At 44.6% G+C, this 12,440-nt stretch overlaps 1 protein-coding gene and 1 pseudogene across 2 annotated transcripts in view; one reads left to right on the top strand and one right to left on the bottom strand.

The window, feature by feature from the left end:
- The window catches only part of Tws (protein phosphatase 2 regulatory subunit tws), a 47,399-nt gene extending 35,246 nt beyond the window's left edge, over window positions 1-12,153 (bottom strand). For both annotated transcript variants that reach the window (XM_078197432.1, XM_078197433.1), the window contains exon 1: window positions 11,692-12,153. The gene's annotated coding sequence lies outside the window, so the exon portion shown is untranslated. The remainder of the gene's footprint in view (window positions 1-11,691) is intronic.
- Window positions 1,297-1,632, top strand: LOC144467708 (histone-lysine N-methyltransferase SETMAR pseudogene; annotated as a pseudogene).
- Window positions 12,154-12,440: the final 287 nt, after the last annotated feature.

The following is a 12,440-nucleotide window of genomic DNA, read 5'->3' as shown; positions in this document are numbered from 1 at the left end:
TCCTAACGCAGCCCCATATCCGGCTAGTCGGAAGCTTCTCATCGAAGCCACGACAAATTTCATTACCAACGGCCACTAGCATTAGCGATCGCATCTCCGATATTCCTTTCAGGAAAGCCCTCTCCGCCCCCCCGCCTGTACCCACTGACAGACGCGACGCGCGACGGTTCGCGTCCGCGTCGTCCCGTGGAAACGGATCGAAGATCCTTGGAGCCGGCATAGTGGGCTGGGCTCCATTTTTTAAGCAATCAAAGTTTCTAAAAGCGCATCGTACTCTTCGAGCAACGTCGAATGAAATTCCCAAACGAAGAACGGACTTTTCCAAAATACATATTTTCGGGTAAATGTTAGGTTATGTTTGAAACGGTCTATTGTATTAGGCTTAACAATGGCTTTTTTAAAACTGGACTAAACTTGAATTTTCTTGTAATGTTAAAGGAACTCGTTTATTGAACAATGACTCTATAATAAACCTGGAACGAGTTAAAACAAATTATATATATATTTAAATATATATATTTCAACTTTGAATTTGGCCAAATATTTGATCTTTGAATTTTGGTCAACTTTGTACAATCGTTTAAATATATATTTATATATAAAATACTTTGCTTTGAATTTTAATATTACAATAAAAACAATGTATAAGACTCTAATTTGTTTGACTTTTCTATCTGATCCTGTAATAAAACTTTAAAACATGCATTTGCTACGTCCCGGTAACTAATATGCACGCTGAAAATTTCATGGTCGACATTGACGCAAGCTCTGAACAATTAACTCCGTAACGGAACCTTCGAGTTTAAAGATAAATATTAAATGGTTCCGCTCGGGTCCCTCGAGTGCAACCGAGTGCGAATCGCAGCATTTCAAAAATCTCAACCAAAAGCACAAGTAATTTTTACACGTTTCAGTGGCTGTGGCCTGACCATGCGTCGATCGATTTCAATCCAATTTTCAGCCTAGACAATTATTATAATTTATTATTATTATTAATATATTATTATAATAATTATTAAGTAATGCGTGTTCGCCGCTTCTGGAATTCGATAGAGAATTAGCGTCTCTTCGTTCCTTACGTTCGTCCAAAGAAAAAAAAGACTTTTGCGTATGCGATGTGTTTCCCCACGGTGTTCGAAAAGTACAATTAGGTTGGTAAGAAATTAATGTCGGTCTTCGAACTTCCGAACTTCGACGCATGTTTCGGGATAACAATACACTTTTTTCCGTTTACCTTCCAATGTCATCTTACAGTGCAGATGTCGTGCTGCATGCTGATTGCATACGACTCGTAATATGAACGGTGCATTTGGAGGAGATGCCGTAAACGAACCCGCGGTGCAGGGTTCGTTCAAAAGATTTCGAAGTGGAGACAAGAGCCTCGAAGATGAAGATGGTCGTGGACGCCTTTCTCTGGTCGACAATGACCAAATGAAGGCACTAATTGAAGCTGATTCGGTTCGAAAACTTGCACAGAAGTTAGATGTAAGCCATCCAACAGTTTTGGACCACCTGAGACAGCTAGGAAAGTCAAAAAAGTTTGACAAACGGGTGCCGCATGAGTTAAGCGCAGGCCAAAAGAATCGTCGTTCGACCACACGTCGCACAATTAACGCTACAAAAGTTGAATGAATTGGGATACAAAACACTGCCCCATCCAGCATATTCCCCGCATCTGTCGCCAACCGATTACCACTTCTTCAAACATCTCGACCGCTATTTGCAAGGGAATATATTTACCAACCAAGGTACTGCTGAAGAATTCATCAATTCCGGAACAACAGAATTTTACGCTACCGGAATTAACCCTTAATTAGGCGCATTAAGAAAATCACCCAATTAGGCGCATGGGCTCTTAAATAACCCCCAAAAAACATTGGGAAAGGAGTATCAAAAAGGAATAAAACTTAATGGATTTCTATAGTAATTAATAAAGTTCTTTAATATACTTAACTTTAAGAAACAAATACTTACTGTGACCCTGTGGCCCTGACCCCATGCGCCTAATTAAGGGTTAACAGACTGTCAATTTATTGGCAAAAATGCGTAGATTGTAATGGATCTTATTTTGTTATATTTTAAAAAAACTTATTCCGATCTGTGTTACGTCGATTTAAAGATACAGTTTCGGCAAGCGACATCATTTTCTTACCAACCTAATAAAGTTCAGCTATCCGCCTCGCTTCGGTGCGAACGGAAAGTATCGTGAGAATTTCTCGCGTCTCCAGGTTCCAACGACCCGTAAATTCGTTTCATCGCGGCGGCCCTTATCTCGGGCGCCTCGCGCCGGCGGCATTGTTCGGTCTCGATGACGAGTTAGTCGAATCTCCGCGATAATTCAGCGGCAACAGGGAACAGCAGATGCGCCAGCGAGTGAGTGCCGGAGAAAACGCTCGGAGGAAACCGAAACGCGGTCTCCGAGGCCATCCCCCCGCCAGGTTGTCCCGCAATAAGGCCACGGAGAGCGGAAAATGCATTACTCTCCCAACGGTTCAACGTCGAATTTCCAGCGTTTTTCGCTAAAAGGAAAGTCGCGTGTCCACCTGTCAGCTGGGACGACGCATCGCCTGCAACGGAGTAAAGGCGCACTCGAGGACCAACCTCTCTCTCTCGGCCGCCCGAAAATAGAGTGCGCCCCGTTTATTTCGGGCTGTGTGCGCCGGCTTCTGTGCCGTGTGTTGTTTCAAGGTGAAAGGCCTGTTCCTTGCTCCCTTTCCTGGAGCACATGCATTCCCCCCGCCGCGCGTGTTCGTTTGTTGATCGACAAAGAAAGCAAATAAGAAAACGAAAAAAAGACACGCCCGTCTCGTTCGTCTTCTTCTTCTTCTTATTCTTGCCCTTAATCCTGGCCCGCTGTTATTTCGAAAAACTCTCCGAATTGTCTGGACACATTTCCGGAGCCAATTAGCATGATTGCAAATTTAAATAATTCCTACACCGGGATCGTCGCGATCGCAGACCGCGATTACACTCGCGTCTTATTGCGAGCGAATTTTAAATGGCTCTTCGTCTCATTTCCGGAAATAATATCTATCATTAATTGTCATGTACCTCGATCGAATTGTATTGAATGATTTACGGCAGACTCTATACATTTATGACGAAAATGAGTAGCCGAAACATAAAATTATGAAGACGTAAGAAGAACTTAATAATACCGTTACACTATTTTCAACTTATCAATATTTAATACTAAAGAGACAATTTATTTCTATTTAACTTCTGTAACTTGCAATTATATCTTGGACACTTGTTAGATTTTTACGAGGATTATATCGCTTTTACCCACAATGTTGATGCAGCGACATACTCCTTTTCATCAAACGCTTTTTATATTAAACGTTTGTACATCTGAGAAGAGATTTCTACACCGAAATATTTGTCGAGTTCGTGATCTGGTCGACGTCGATTTATACTCCTGGAGACGTAGACTCCTGGTCAAACTTCGAGCAATCGTATCTAGTATTTAGGTTACCTTCTTTCCCGATGAAAATTTCTTAATTTCAGTTCTCGCGAGAGTCGCGTTTTTAAATAGATTACATTTCGAGAGAGCCGCGCGTTAACCCCTTACCGTATTTTAACGAGTCCGACTCGCGATGGAAATTACTAGTAATAAATAATAATTTATTAATATTTATTACATAAATAATAATTTATTAATATTTATTACGTAAATAATAATTTATTATTATTCATTACATAAGTTGGATGTTATTCTGTTCTTTAAAATTGGAATAAAATTCTAATCCCTTGTTATTAATATTTAAGTATTCGAGTAAATTCAGGCACGGAATAAATGTTAATGTTCTGTCCCTTCTAAAAAATGATATCAATTGAAAAATTCCTAATCGCAGTAACTGCGAAGAAACTGATACGGCAAAGGGTTGAATAAATGACGATTCGAAAGAATCGGACAAGATTCTTTTTGGAAGCAGATGCGGTACCCTTCGATCCGCAGGTGTAAAGTTCTCCGTCGGGATCGAAATGAAAGACAATAAAGGATAATTGAAAGGAATAATTCGCGTTACCGAGGAAATCGTCGAGTTTCCTGATAACGAGAATCGCGGAAGAAAAGTGAAATAAGAGGGATTGTTCGCGCGGACTTAAAGCTTTGTCCCGTTATCGACGGCTGGCGTCGACGCCGATCGAATTCCCATTAACATTGTAATCCGTTAATGGCGTCTAGGAACCGGATAGAAACTCGTGGAAAGTTCAAAGACGCGCGCGGGTAGAAGCCCGAGATACGATCGCGCCAGAGTTTTCTCGCGAGGAGTTTCCGCGGCGGCGAACGCGTTTTCAGCGCACGCGGAGACCGTCGGCGCGGTCCTAGATGCCGTTGCCGAGCTTGCTCGTCCTCCCGACGCAGGACAAAGTTGAATCGAGTACGAACGATTGTACAAAGGCGACCTGGGACTAGACGGAGTAGTTATTCAATTGACGGAAATCCACGAGTCGAGCTGCGAATATAATTGGAAGTTCGCGAACGAGATCCGCCGGGATTTCTCTGTCGGTCGTCGCGTTCCGACATTTATTCGTTAATCCGTGGAAGCCGTGGAAACCGTGGGTGGCTACCGTTTCCACGCCTAGGGACAAGTTGCCGCGATTGTCGTCTAGTTTACAGGCGTTTGTCTCCCGCGAAATTCTCTTTCGTTCGACCAGCTCCGCCCTTTTCCTTTTCCTCTCGGACCCCGATCGAGAAACTTTGAAACGACACCGTCGGTGCTTCAGAGTTCTCGAACACCAGCGATTGCTACAACCTCTCGAAACTCGGTTCCAGAATCGACAGCAATCCCGGCCCGAAGCGGATCCGGTGGGAAGACAGCAATTGGGAAATATTAAGTTGCGGAAAAAGAAATCCATTATTTTTTCGGTAGACGGCCATAGTGATCGATATCTGTTAACAATTTCGGATTTATGCTCGTTGGGAAGGTGACGTTTCGCACTACAAAAATTCTTTCTCTGTATTTTGTTTGGTCCATTCAGTTGCGAGCTTCAGAGTGTTCAAAATGGAAGTTAACATAGAGAAAATTCGGTACATTTTACAATTTTTCTTTGATAAAAGTGAAAATGCAAGTCAAGCGGCTGAAATTGTGAATGGTGTTTATGGTCCCGATACTGTAACAGCCAATTACGCGCGATTTTGGTTTCGCCGATTCCGTTCAGGTATTTTTGATGTTAAAGATGCGCCTCGTACAGGTAGGCCTGTCGTAGAAAATGTTGGCAAAATCACAGAAATAATCGAAGTTGACCGGCATGTTAGCAGTCGTAGCATCGCCCGGGAGCTAAAGATCTACCATGAAACGGTTTTAAACCATTTGCACGAAGCTGGATTTAAAAAGAAGCTCGACGTTTGGGTGCCACATCAATTAACACAAAAAACCATGATGCTTCGAATTTCCATCTGTGATGTCTTGGCCAAACGGAATGAGATTGACCCATTCCTTGAACGCATGGTGATTGGGGATGAGAAATGGATCACATACGACAACATTGTGCGAAAACGTTCATGGTCAAAGTTTGGTGAAGCAGGTCAGACGGTGGCCAAACTAGGACTAACAGCCAAGAAGGTTCTGCTTTGCATTTGGCGGGACTGGAAAAGAATCATTTATTATGAATTGCTTCCATATGGTCAAACACTAAATTCGGATCTCTACTGTCAAGAACTGGACTGTTCGAAGCTAGCGATTGACCAGAAACGGCCAAAATTGGCCAACAGGAGAGGTGTTGTGTACCATCGAGACAACGCCAGGCCATACGCGTCTATAGTGACTCGTCCGAAAATTTAGAAGCTTGGCTGGGACGTTTTGATGCATCCACCATATAGTCCGGACCTGACACCAAGCGATTATCATGTTTATCTTGCATTGCAAAACTTCCTCAGTGATAAGAAATTGGCATCGAGAGAAGATTGTGAAAGTCGATTGCAAGAGTTTTTCGCTAATAAGGGCCAAGACTTCTACGAGAGAGGCATTATGAAGGTACCTTTAAAATGGCAACAAATTATAGAACAAAACGGTGCATATTTCACCTAAATCGGACAATCGGAAACATGTTAAATAAAGTGTTGAAGTTCACGTAAAAATAATGGATTTTTTCTCCCTAACCTAATATTATAAGACACGCAATGTAGATGATTTTTTTTAAACACTTGGACAACAAAGCTCGAATCTACCTCGATCCAGAATATAAATCTCGATAATTGGGCTGCTTAGGTTGTAACGATTAATTGACATTTATGCGTGTTACGTTCAGGTCTATGGAAAAAGATAACGTCTCTGGAAGGAGGACATTAAAAGATATGACCAAAAAAACTGATAAATAGTTATATCAGTTCTGTCAGCTTCGTTCGCAAAGACCACAATTCTGACCGATGCCGGTCTCCGACGAGCATCTACCGAAAAAGCTGACGCCACCATCGAACGTACAAAATCAGTCAGGGTTTCGTGTCGTGCATAGGACAATTGCACACAGACAATCAGACCCCCTTTGATCCCCCAATAATGATCCACTGATCCATCCGAGGAACGTTCGAACGAACATTCGAGGATCGTTCGAGAAACGTTCGAAGAGGAAATGGTACCGCGCGATTGGGGTTAGAGGCTGAGCAATCCTCCTTCACGGCGTGGTAACGCTCGTTCGAGATGGGCGCGTTACAAGTCGATCTTCGAGTAACCCGATTTGAGGCCGGCCGCGGAACAAAGGGACGTCGGATGAAAAAACAGGCCACCGTGGAGAAGAACCCGTCGTTGGTTCGAGAGACAGTCGAGAGACGATGTGGAGAGACGGTCGCGAAACGGCCGAGGCAGGCTGTCCGTGTGCGTGCGTGTGTTTATGTGTGTCTCTCTCTCTCTCTCTCTCTCTCTGTGTGTGTGTGTGTGTGTGTGGGTGGCTTTTATTTTTCGGCTGACGCTCGTAAGTGCTTATAGCTGGCACTCTCGTTGTTCGTACGTGTACACGCGGAGGGGGACGAGGATCAGCGCTGTCAGCGAAGTAAGAGGCTCGACGTCGTCGTCGTCGCTGGCTGCCAGTTACCCCGCGAGCCGGTGGCCTAGATAATTCGAGTGCCGGGTCTTGTACCACTGTGCTCTCGAGTGTCGTCTGCCCGTTTCCGTAACCGCGGCATAAATATTTCGTAATCGTTCACGAAATTTCGTTAAAAGGCTCCCGATCGGACCACGGCGACGACAGAGAACCGGGATTCTCCAACTCAGAGACTGCCTCGCGGCGCGATTAACCTTTTAGATACTACGCGCCACTATAGTGGCTCTCGCGAATGGCTCGTGCTTTACTCAATTGTTTTATTATTTATTGAAGCAAACAATTAAAGTGAAAGTGTGTATATACAATATATAGATGTCCGGAAAAAATATATATTAAGAGAAAATCGTAATTTAGTTACGAAAAACTTTATTTGCGCAAAATCCTGCCGTACCTAAAAGGTTAAACGCCGAGCTTACCTTACCGAAAACTACGTGCCACGACGACCGATAAAGAATTTGTAAACACGGTGTCCTGCGACGCGACGCAACGATACGACACGGAAACGTATGCGAATTCGAGGGACAGAGAGATCGCGGTGAATTTTGATTTCTCTCTGTGTCCCGTGCGAAATTCGTACGCGGAGGACAAAATGAAACAGCGATTGCGCACCTATCCAGGGCGACGTTCCGCAACGGTGACATTGTTCGATGCCGTGGCTCGGCAAAGATCGTCGCGAGCACACGTGACGCGTAACGTTCGTCGACGGATCGAGTAAACGATTCGGCGGCTCTTAGCAACGCGGCGACTCGTTTAACCGGTACGATCCACCGATAACTGCCTGCACCAATTAACCGAGGCCGTCCCCACCAAGATTTTCCGGCGAGATCGTCGACGACGAGGCGCGGAGGGCGACGGATCGTTTTGTTTTCCGAAAGGCTAATATCGCTCATCGTGCCAATTTATCCGCATCCACGACATATGAACACCGTCGAACAGAACCGATCGTCGTCGATCGTTCGTTTCGCGGACGTCGTCACCGACGAGAAACGAACGCGGCTTCGTCGACTAGAATCATTTTCTGTTCACTTGAAAGGAAACGTATTCATTCTCTATCTGCTCCTAGAAAAGCGTCTCTGCAACTTGCATAATCGCGAAACAAAGGATCCGGAATCCAGCGTTCGGGCGGATTCGCCGGTTCTAACGTTAAGCAGGCGGTCTTCTTTTATTTTAGGTCAATCGCAGTCGGCTGCTTACAGGGGGGGAAAAAAAGCAACGTAGCCCGGTACGGCTCGGCCCGATCCGACCCGACCCGACCCAGCCCGCTACCACGTTCATCCTGTTAACAATGTGCAATCGATGATGCACGTTCGTCGGAACGCGTGATCGCTCGTCGAAGGGAACGGTTCGACGAACCGTTTAACGGTTCATTACGCGGGGAACGATACTTTTCAATGCGCAACCGACGACAAGCCCTTCGCCGTTCCGTTCTGTTTTCACATCGTCTCTTCCGTTACCGGAGAACTCCTCGTCGATCAGGGTTAGGCGATACTTTGGCGAACCTCTTCGGCGTCCACCCTGTGCTCGGGCTTTTTTAAAAAATTCTCATTGCCACGGTACAACGATTGGGTTGTCGATTAGACATGCGTTCGTGGGGTAAACTGTGTAAACAGTTCAACCTTCGCCTCTATATGATATCGAGCTGCTAGTTTCTCGCGTTTTTAGGTATAACGGAAGACCGGTGAAATTGTTAGGTCCTCGAACAAGTTCTCGCTGTTTCTCAAAAGTCAGTATTAGTAGTACCCCGTGCGCATGGAATTTCTAACGGTGACTTATCGCCAAGAATGTACTGTATGTAACCTTAAATTTCAGTTTATGATTGTTCGCTATAGTGTCGAGCACGTGTTTGTTTATTGGTTCTGAAGATGTTCACTTTTGTGCCGAATAAAATGGTTTTGCGGGGAAAATCGCACTACTTTGTTCAAAAGAAATCTGCATCTGAAGCGCACAGAATTCTTGTTGAGACTTACGGCGACGATGCTCTGTCGGATACGACATGCAGAGACTGGTTTCGACGCTTCAAAAATAATAATTTTGAACTTGAGGATAAGGAACGTTCTGGCGCATCGACAAAGTTTAAAAACGAAGAATTAGAGGAATTGCTTGACGAAGACCCATGTCAGGCGCTAGCAGAGTTTGGAAAAATATTACAAGTAGATGCATCAACGGTTTCAAAATGTTTAAAAGGGTTAGGAATGATGCAGAAGCAGGGACATTGGGTGCTGTATGAATTGTAGTCGAGAAGACGTTGAGCGGCGTTTCCCGATGTCTGAACTACCGCTTCGACGGCAGAAAAGAAAAGGTTCTTTTTGCACCGTATCGTCATTGGCGATGAAAAGTGGATTCATTACGATAATCCAAAGCGTAAAAAATCGTGGGGTAAATCCGGCCATGCATCAACATTGTCTGCAAAACCAAATATCCATGGTTCGAAGCTTCTTCTCTGCATTTGGTGGGATCAGAAGGGTGTAATTTAGTATGAGCTGCTCAAACCAAATGAAACTATTGCAGGAGATCGCTGTCGACTTCAATCGATGCGTTTGAGTCGAGCTCTAAAAGAAAAACGACCGTTATACGAGCAGAGACACGACAAAGTCATTTTGTTACACGACAACGCTCGGCCACATGTTGCAAAACCAGTGAAAACCTACCTTGAAATGCTTAAATGGGAAGTGCTGCCCCACCTGCTGTATTCACCAGACATAGCTCCTTCCGATTATCACCTATTCCGATCGATGGCACATGGCCTGGCTGAGCAGTGCTTCCATTCTTATGAAGAAATTAAAAAATGGATCGATTCACAGATTGCCTCAAAAGACGAATGGTTTTTCGTACGCGGAATTCTTATACTGCCAGAAAGTGGGGAGAAAGTGGTCTCTAATAATGGGCAACACTTTGAGTGAACTGATATTGAACGTTATATTTGAAATAAACCTTTTATTTTGAAAAGAAAACAGCGAGAACTTATTCAAGGTCCTAATAACTAATGAAAAATCGACGAAATTTCAATACGTTGGCAAGGTATATCGATATCTGTGTTTCACCCGAATTCCCGTGGATCAGTCCATACGTATCGAAACCCGAACGAGCGGCCCACAGGCCGGCCATAATTTTGTCGGAAAGGTCACAGCTCGCGATCCAACAGCCCTTGCAATACCTGTATCAAATCTAGCACCACCTTGGATCTAGAAAACCACCGATGTCTCCGATACGATATTGCATCTGCCTCGAGTTGTAAAGTCGTTCCTTTCTTTATACGGCAACGATGCGATAAGAACGTGAGATTGAAAACCAAAGGACACTGAAATTTTCTTCTATACACGCGGCGTTGGGGATCCGCTCGGGGAATACAACCGTTCGTTTTTGTGGCCCGGCTGTCACGGCCAGGGAAAATGAATATGCGCCCGAGAGGGAAACAAAGAAACGATTTTGTAGTTGGTTTCCCTTGGAAGCAGAGAATGCACTTAGGTGCTTCCGATGCATAGATTCTGCCACGAGGATGATTACGATCGGTTAAGGGTGAAATATTCTTCGTCATTGTAGATCAGATCATCAATCAACGGTAATACGTGTTTTTCAGATCTACTGTACGTAACGTTAATATTAGTATGTAGCGACCTACTTACTACTCTTAATTGATCGGTTCACCAATTTTACACAAACTGATCTATACGATGACTGATAGTGAACCCGATCAGCATGCTCGAACTGCACCTAGTAAACCAAAATGTCGACATTTTTCTTTTCGGTAGGTGATATCGAACTGTCGATACGATAAGACAAAAAAAACTGTACCATGTCACTAAGAAATATTTAGAATTAATTTTATTTAGAATTGAAAAGAGTGCGCGGAGTTGCAACGAGCAATACATTTTTTTTTTTCAAGAACAACTCTGTCACGCGCGCTCTTCTGCCGGCAATAAGTAGAAACGTACCGCGATGACCAGACACGATAGTGGAGTCACATCTGCTATCCAGTCTACGAGTCTTTATGCGTTTACGGTGCGTGAAGATCTTCAAGAAAAAAAATCCCGTGTAACAAATGCCAATACAACGAGGCTCTGGCCTTACAAGAATGTCCGAAGATTTGTTGCATTCCTTGTTAAAAGATAACCGTTATCTGAATTATGGAACGTTCGACTTGCCCGCGAAGTATAATTCGAGAAAGTCCGACCATGATGATAACCGAGTGCATACGTGCTGAAAAGGGGGATAGATATAACCAACGCGTTACGATGTAACGCGATTAATACGAAGTTGTCAGTTTCGAAGAGACGACGTAGCGAATTACGGGCACGCACACCATCCCGTTATCCCCAATCAATGATCGACAGACTTTTACTAGCATTCGAAATATTCGAGTGTGTTTTTTTTCACATAGAGTCATTTCGAACGATATCGTAAACACATTGGGGACCATTCGAACCCTATCTCTTGTTTCAAACATCTCCCGTCGACGTCCATTGCACGAAAATCCCATAGCATCCCTTGTGCGTATCGCTTGTAATAAATAACGCTGACAGGCAATTACCGAATCGGAAACATCTTTAGGACACGGGCCGACATACCTAAATAACTATCATCCCGGATGGTACGCTGTTAAATGTAATTTTCGAGCGTCAGAGATTTGAAATAAGTTCGAAATAGACTTACGATGAGTAGGAAGTCGTGACAGCAGCAGACAGTAGGGTCGGCGAACAGCCTCTATCTTCCTTTCTCCCTCGTACGTTGCTCTGGACCAGGACGTTCGCGGGAGAGCAGGTGTGACGTCGGGTGGAACGAACGTGCGAGAAAGCAAGGAAAGAAACGACGTGCACTTTTGGATAAACTCTCGATAACGGGCAATTTCGCGGACGACAACAGATGCACTTGATAACCGAAACTGAAGTCGAAATTGAAACTGTCTTTCACCCGCACACACGTACGAATATCCCGTGCGAGCTCCTCGGGTACCGATCGCCGATACACACGCGGCCGGACTGTACACAAAACTGCTTGATCGTATACGGTCCACGTACCGTGGCAGCAAGACCGTGGAATGATGACAGCCATCCGACACTACCTCGCGCCAGCTGGTGTGTTTACTACTGACGGAACGGTCCGTCGCCCCTCGAGCCCAAGGCTCGCTCGGGACGAGAAACACGCACACCGGGAACCGCTAAGATGCCCTACGCGAGAGTGCAACAGTTGCTCGATTTGCACGCTCATCTACGACCGAGCCATAAACTAGCGCGGCTTCGGTTTCCCGAACACTTCGACGCGATCGGTAACTTATCGACGGCCAGTTTTATGGCGCTCAGGTGTGTTACCCACACAATCAAACACCGACCCACTCGCCATTCATTATTTTATTCAGCAATTTATCCTGACAATTGAAAACGATTAAAAGTTTAATCAAAACC

The sequence above is a fragment of the Augochlora pura genome, chromosome 3 (assembly GCF_028453695.1).
Source record: "Augochlora pura isolate Apur16 chromosome 3, APUR_v2.2.1, whole genome shotgun sequence".
NCBI classification, from domain to species: domain Eukaryota; kingdom Metazoa; phylum Arthropoda; class Insecta; order Hymenoptera; family Halictidae; genus Augochlora; species Augochlora pura.
Note: the sequence above shows the minus strand (reverse complement) of the source record. Positions and strands in the feature narration are given on the sequence as shown.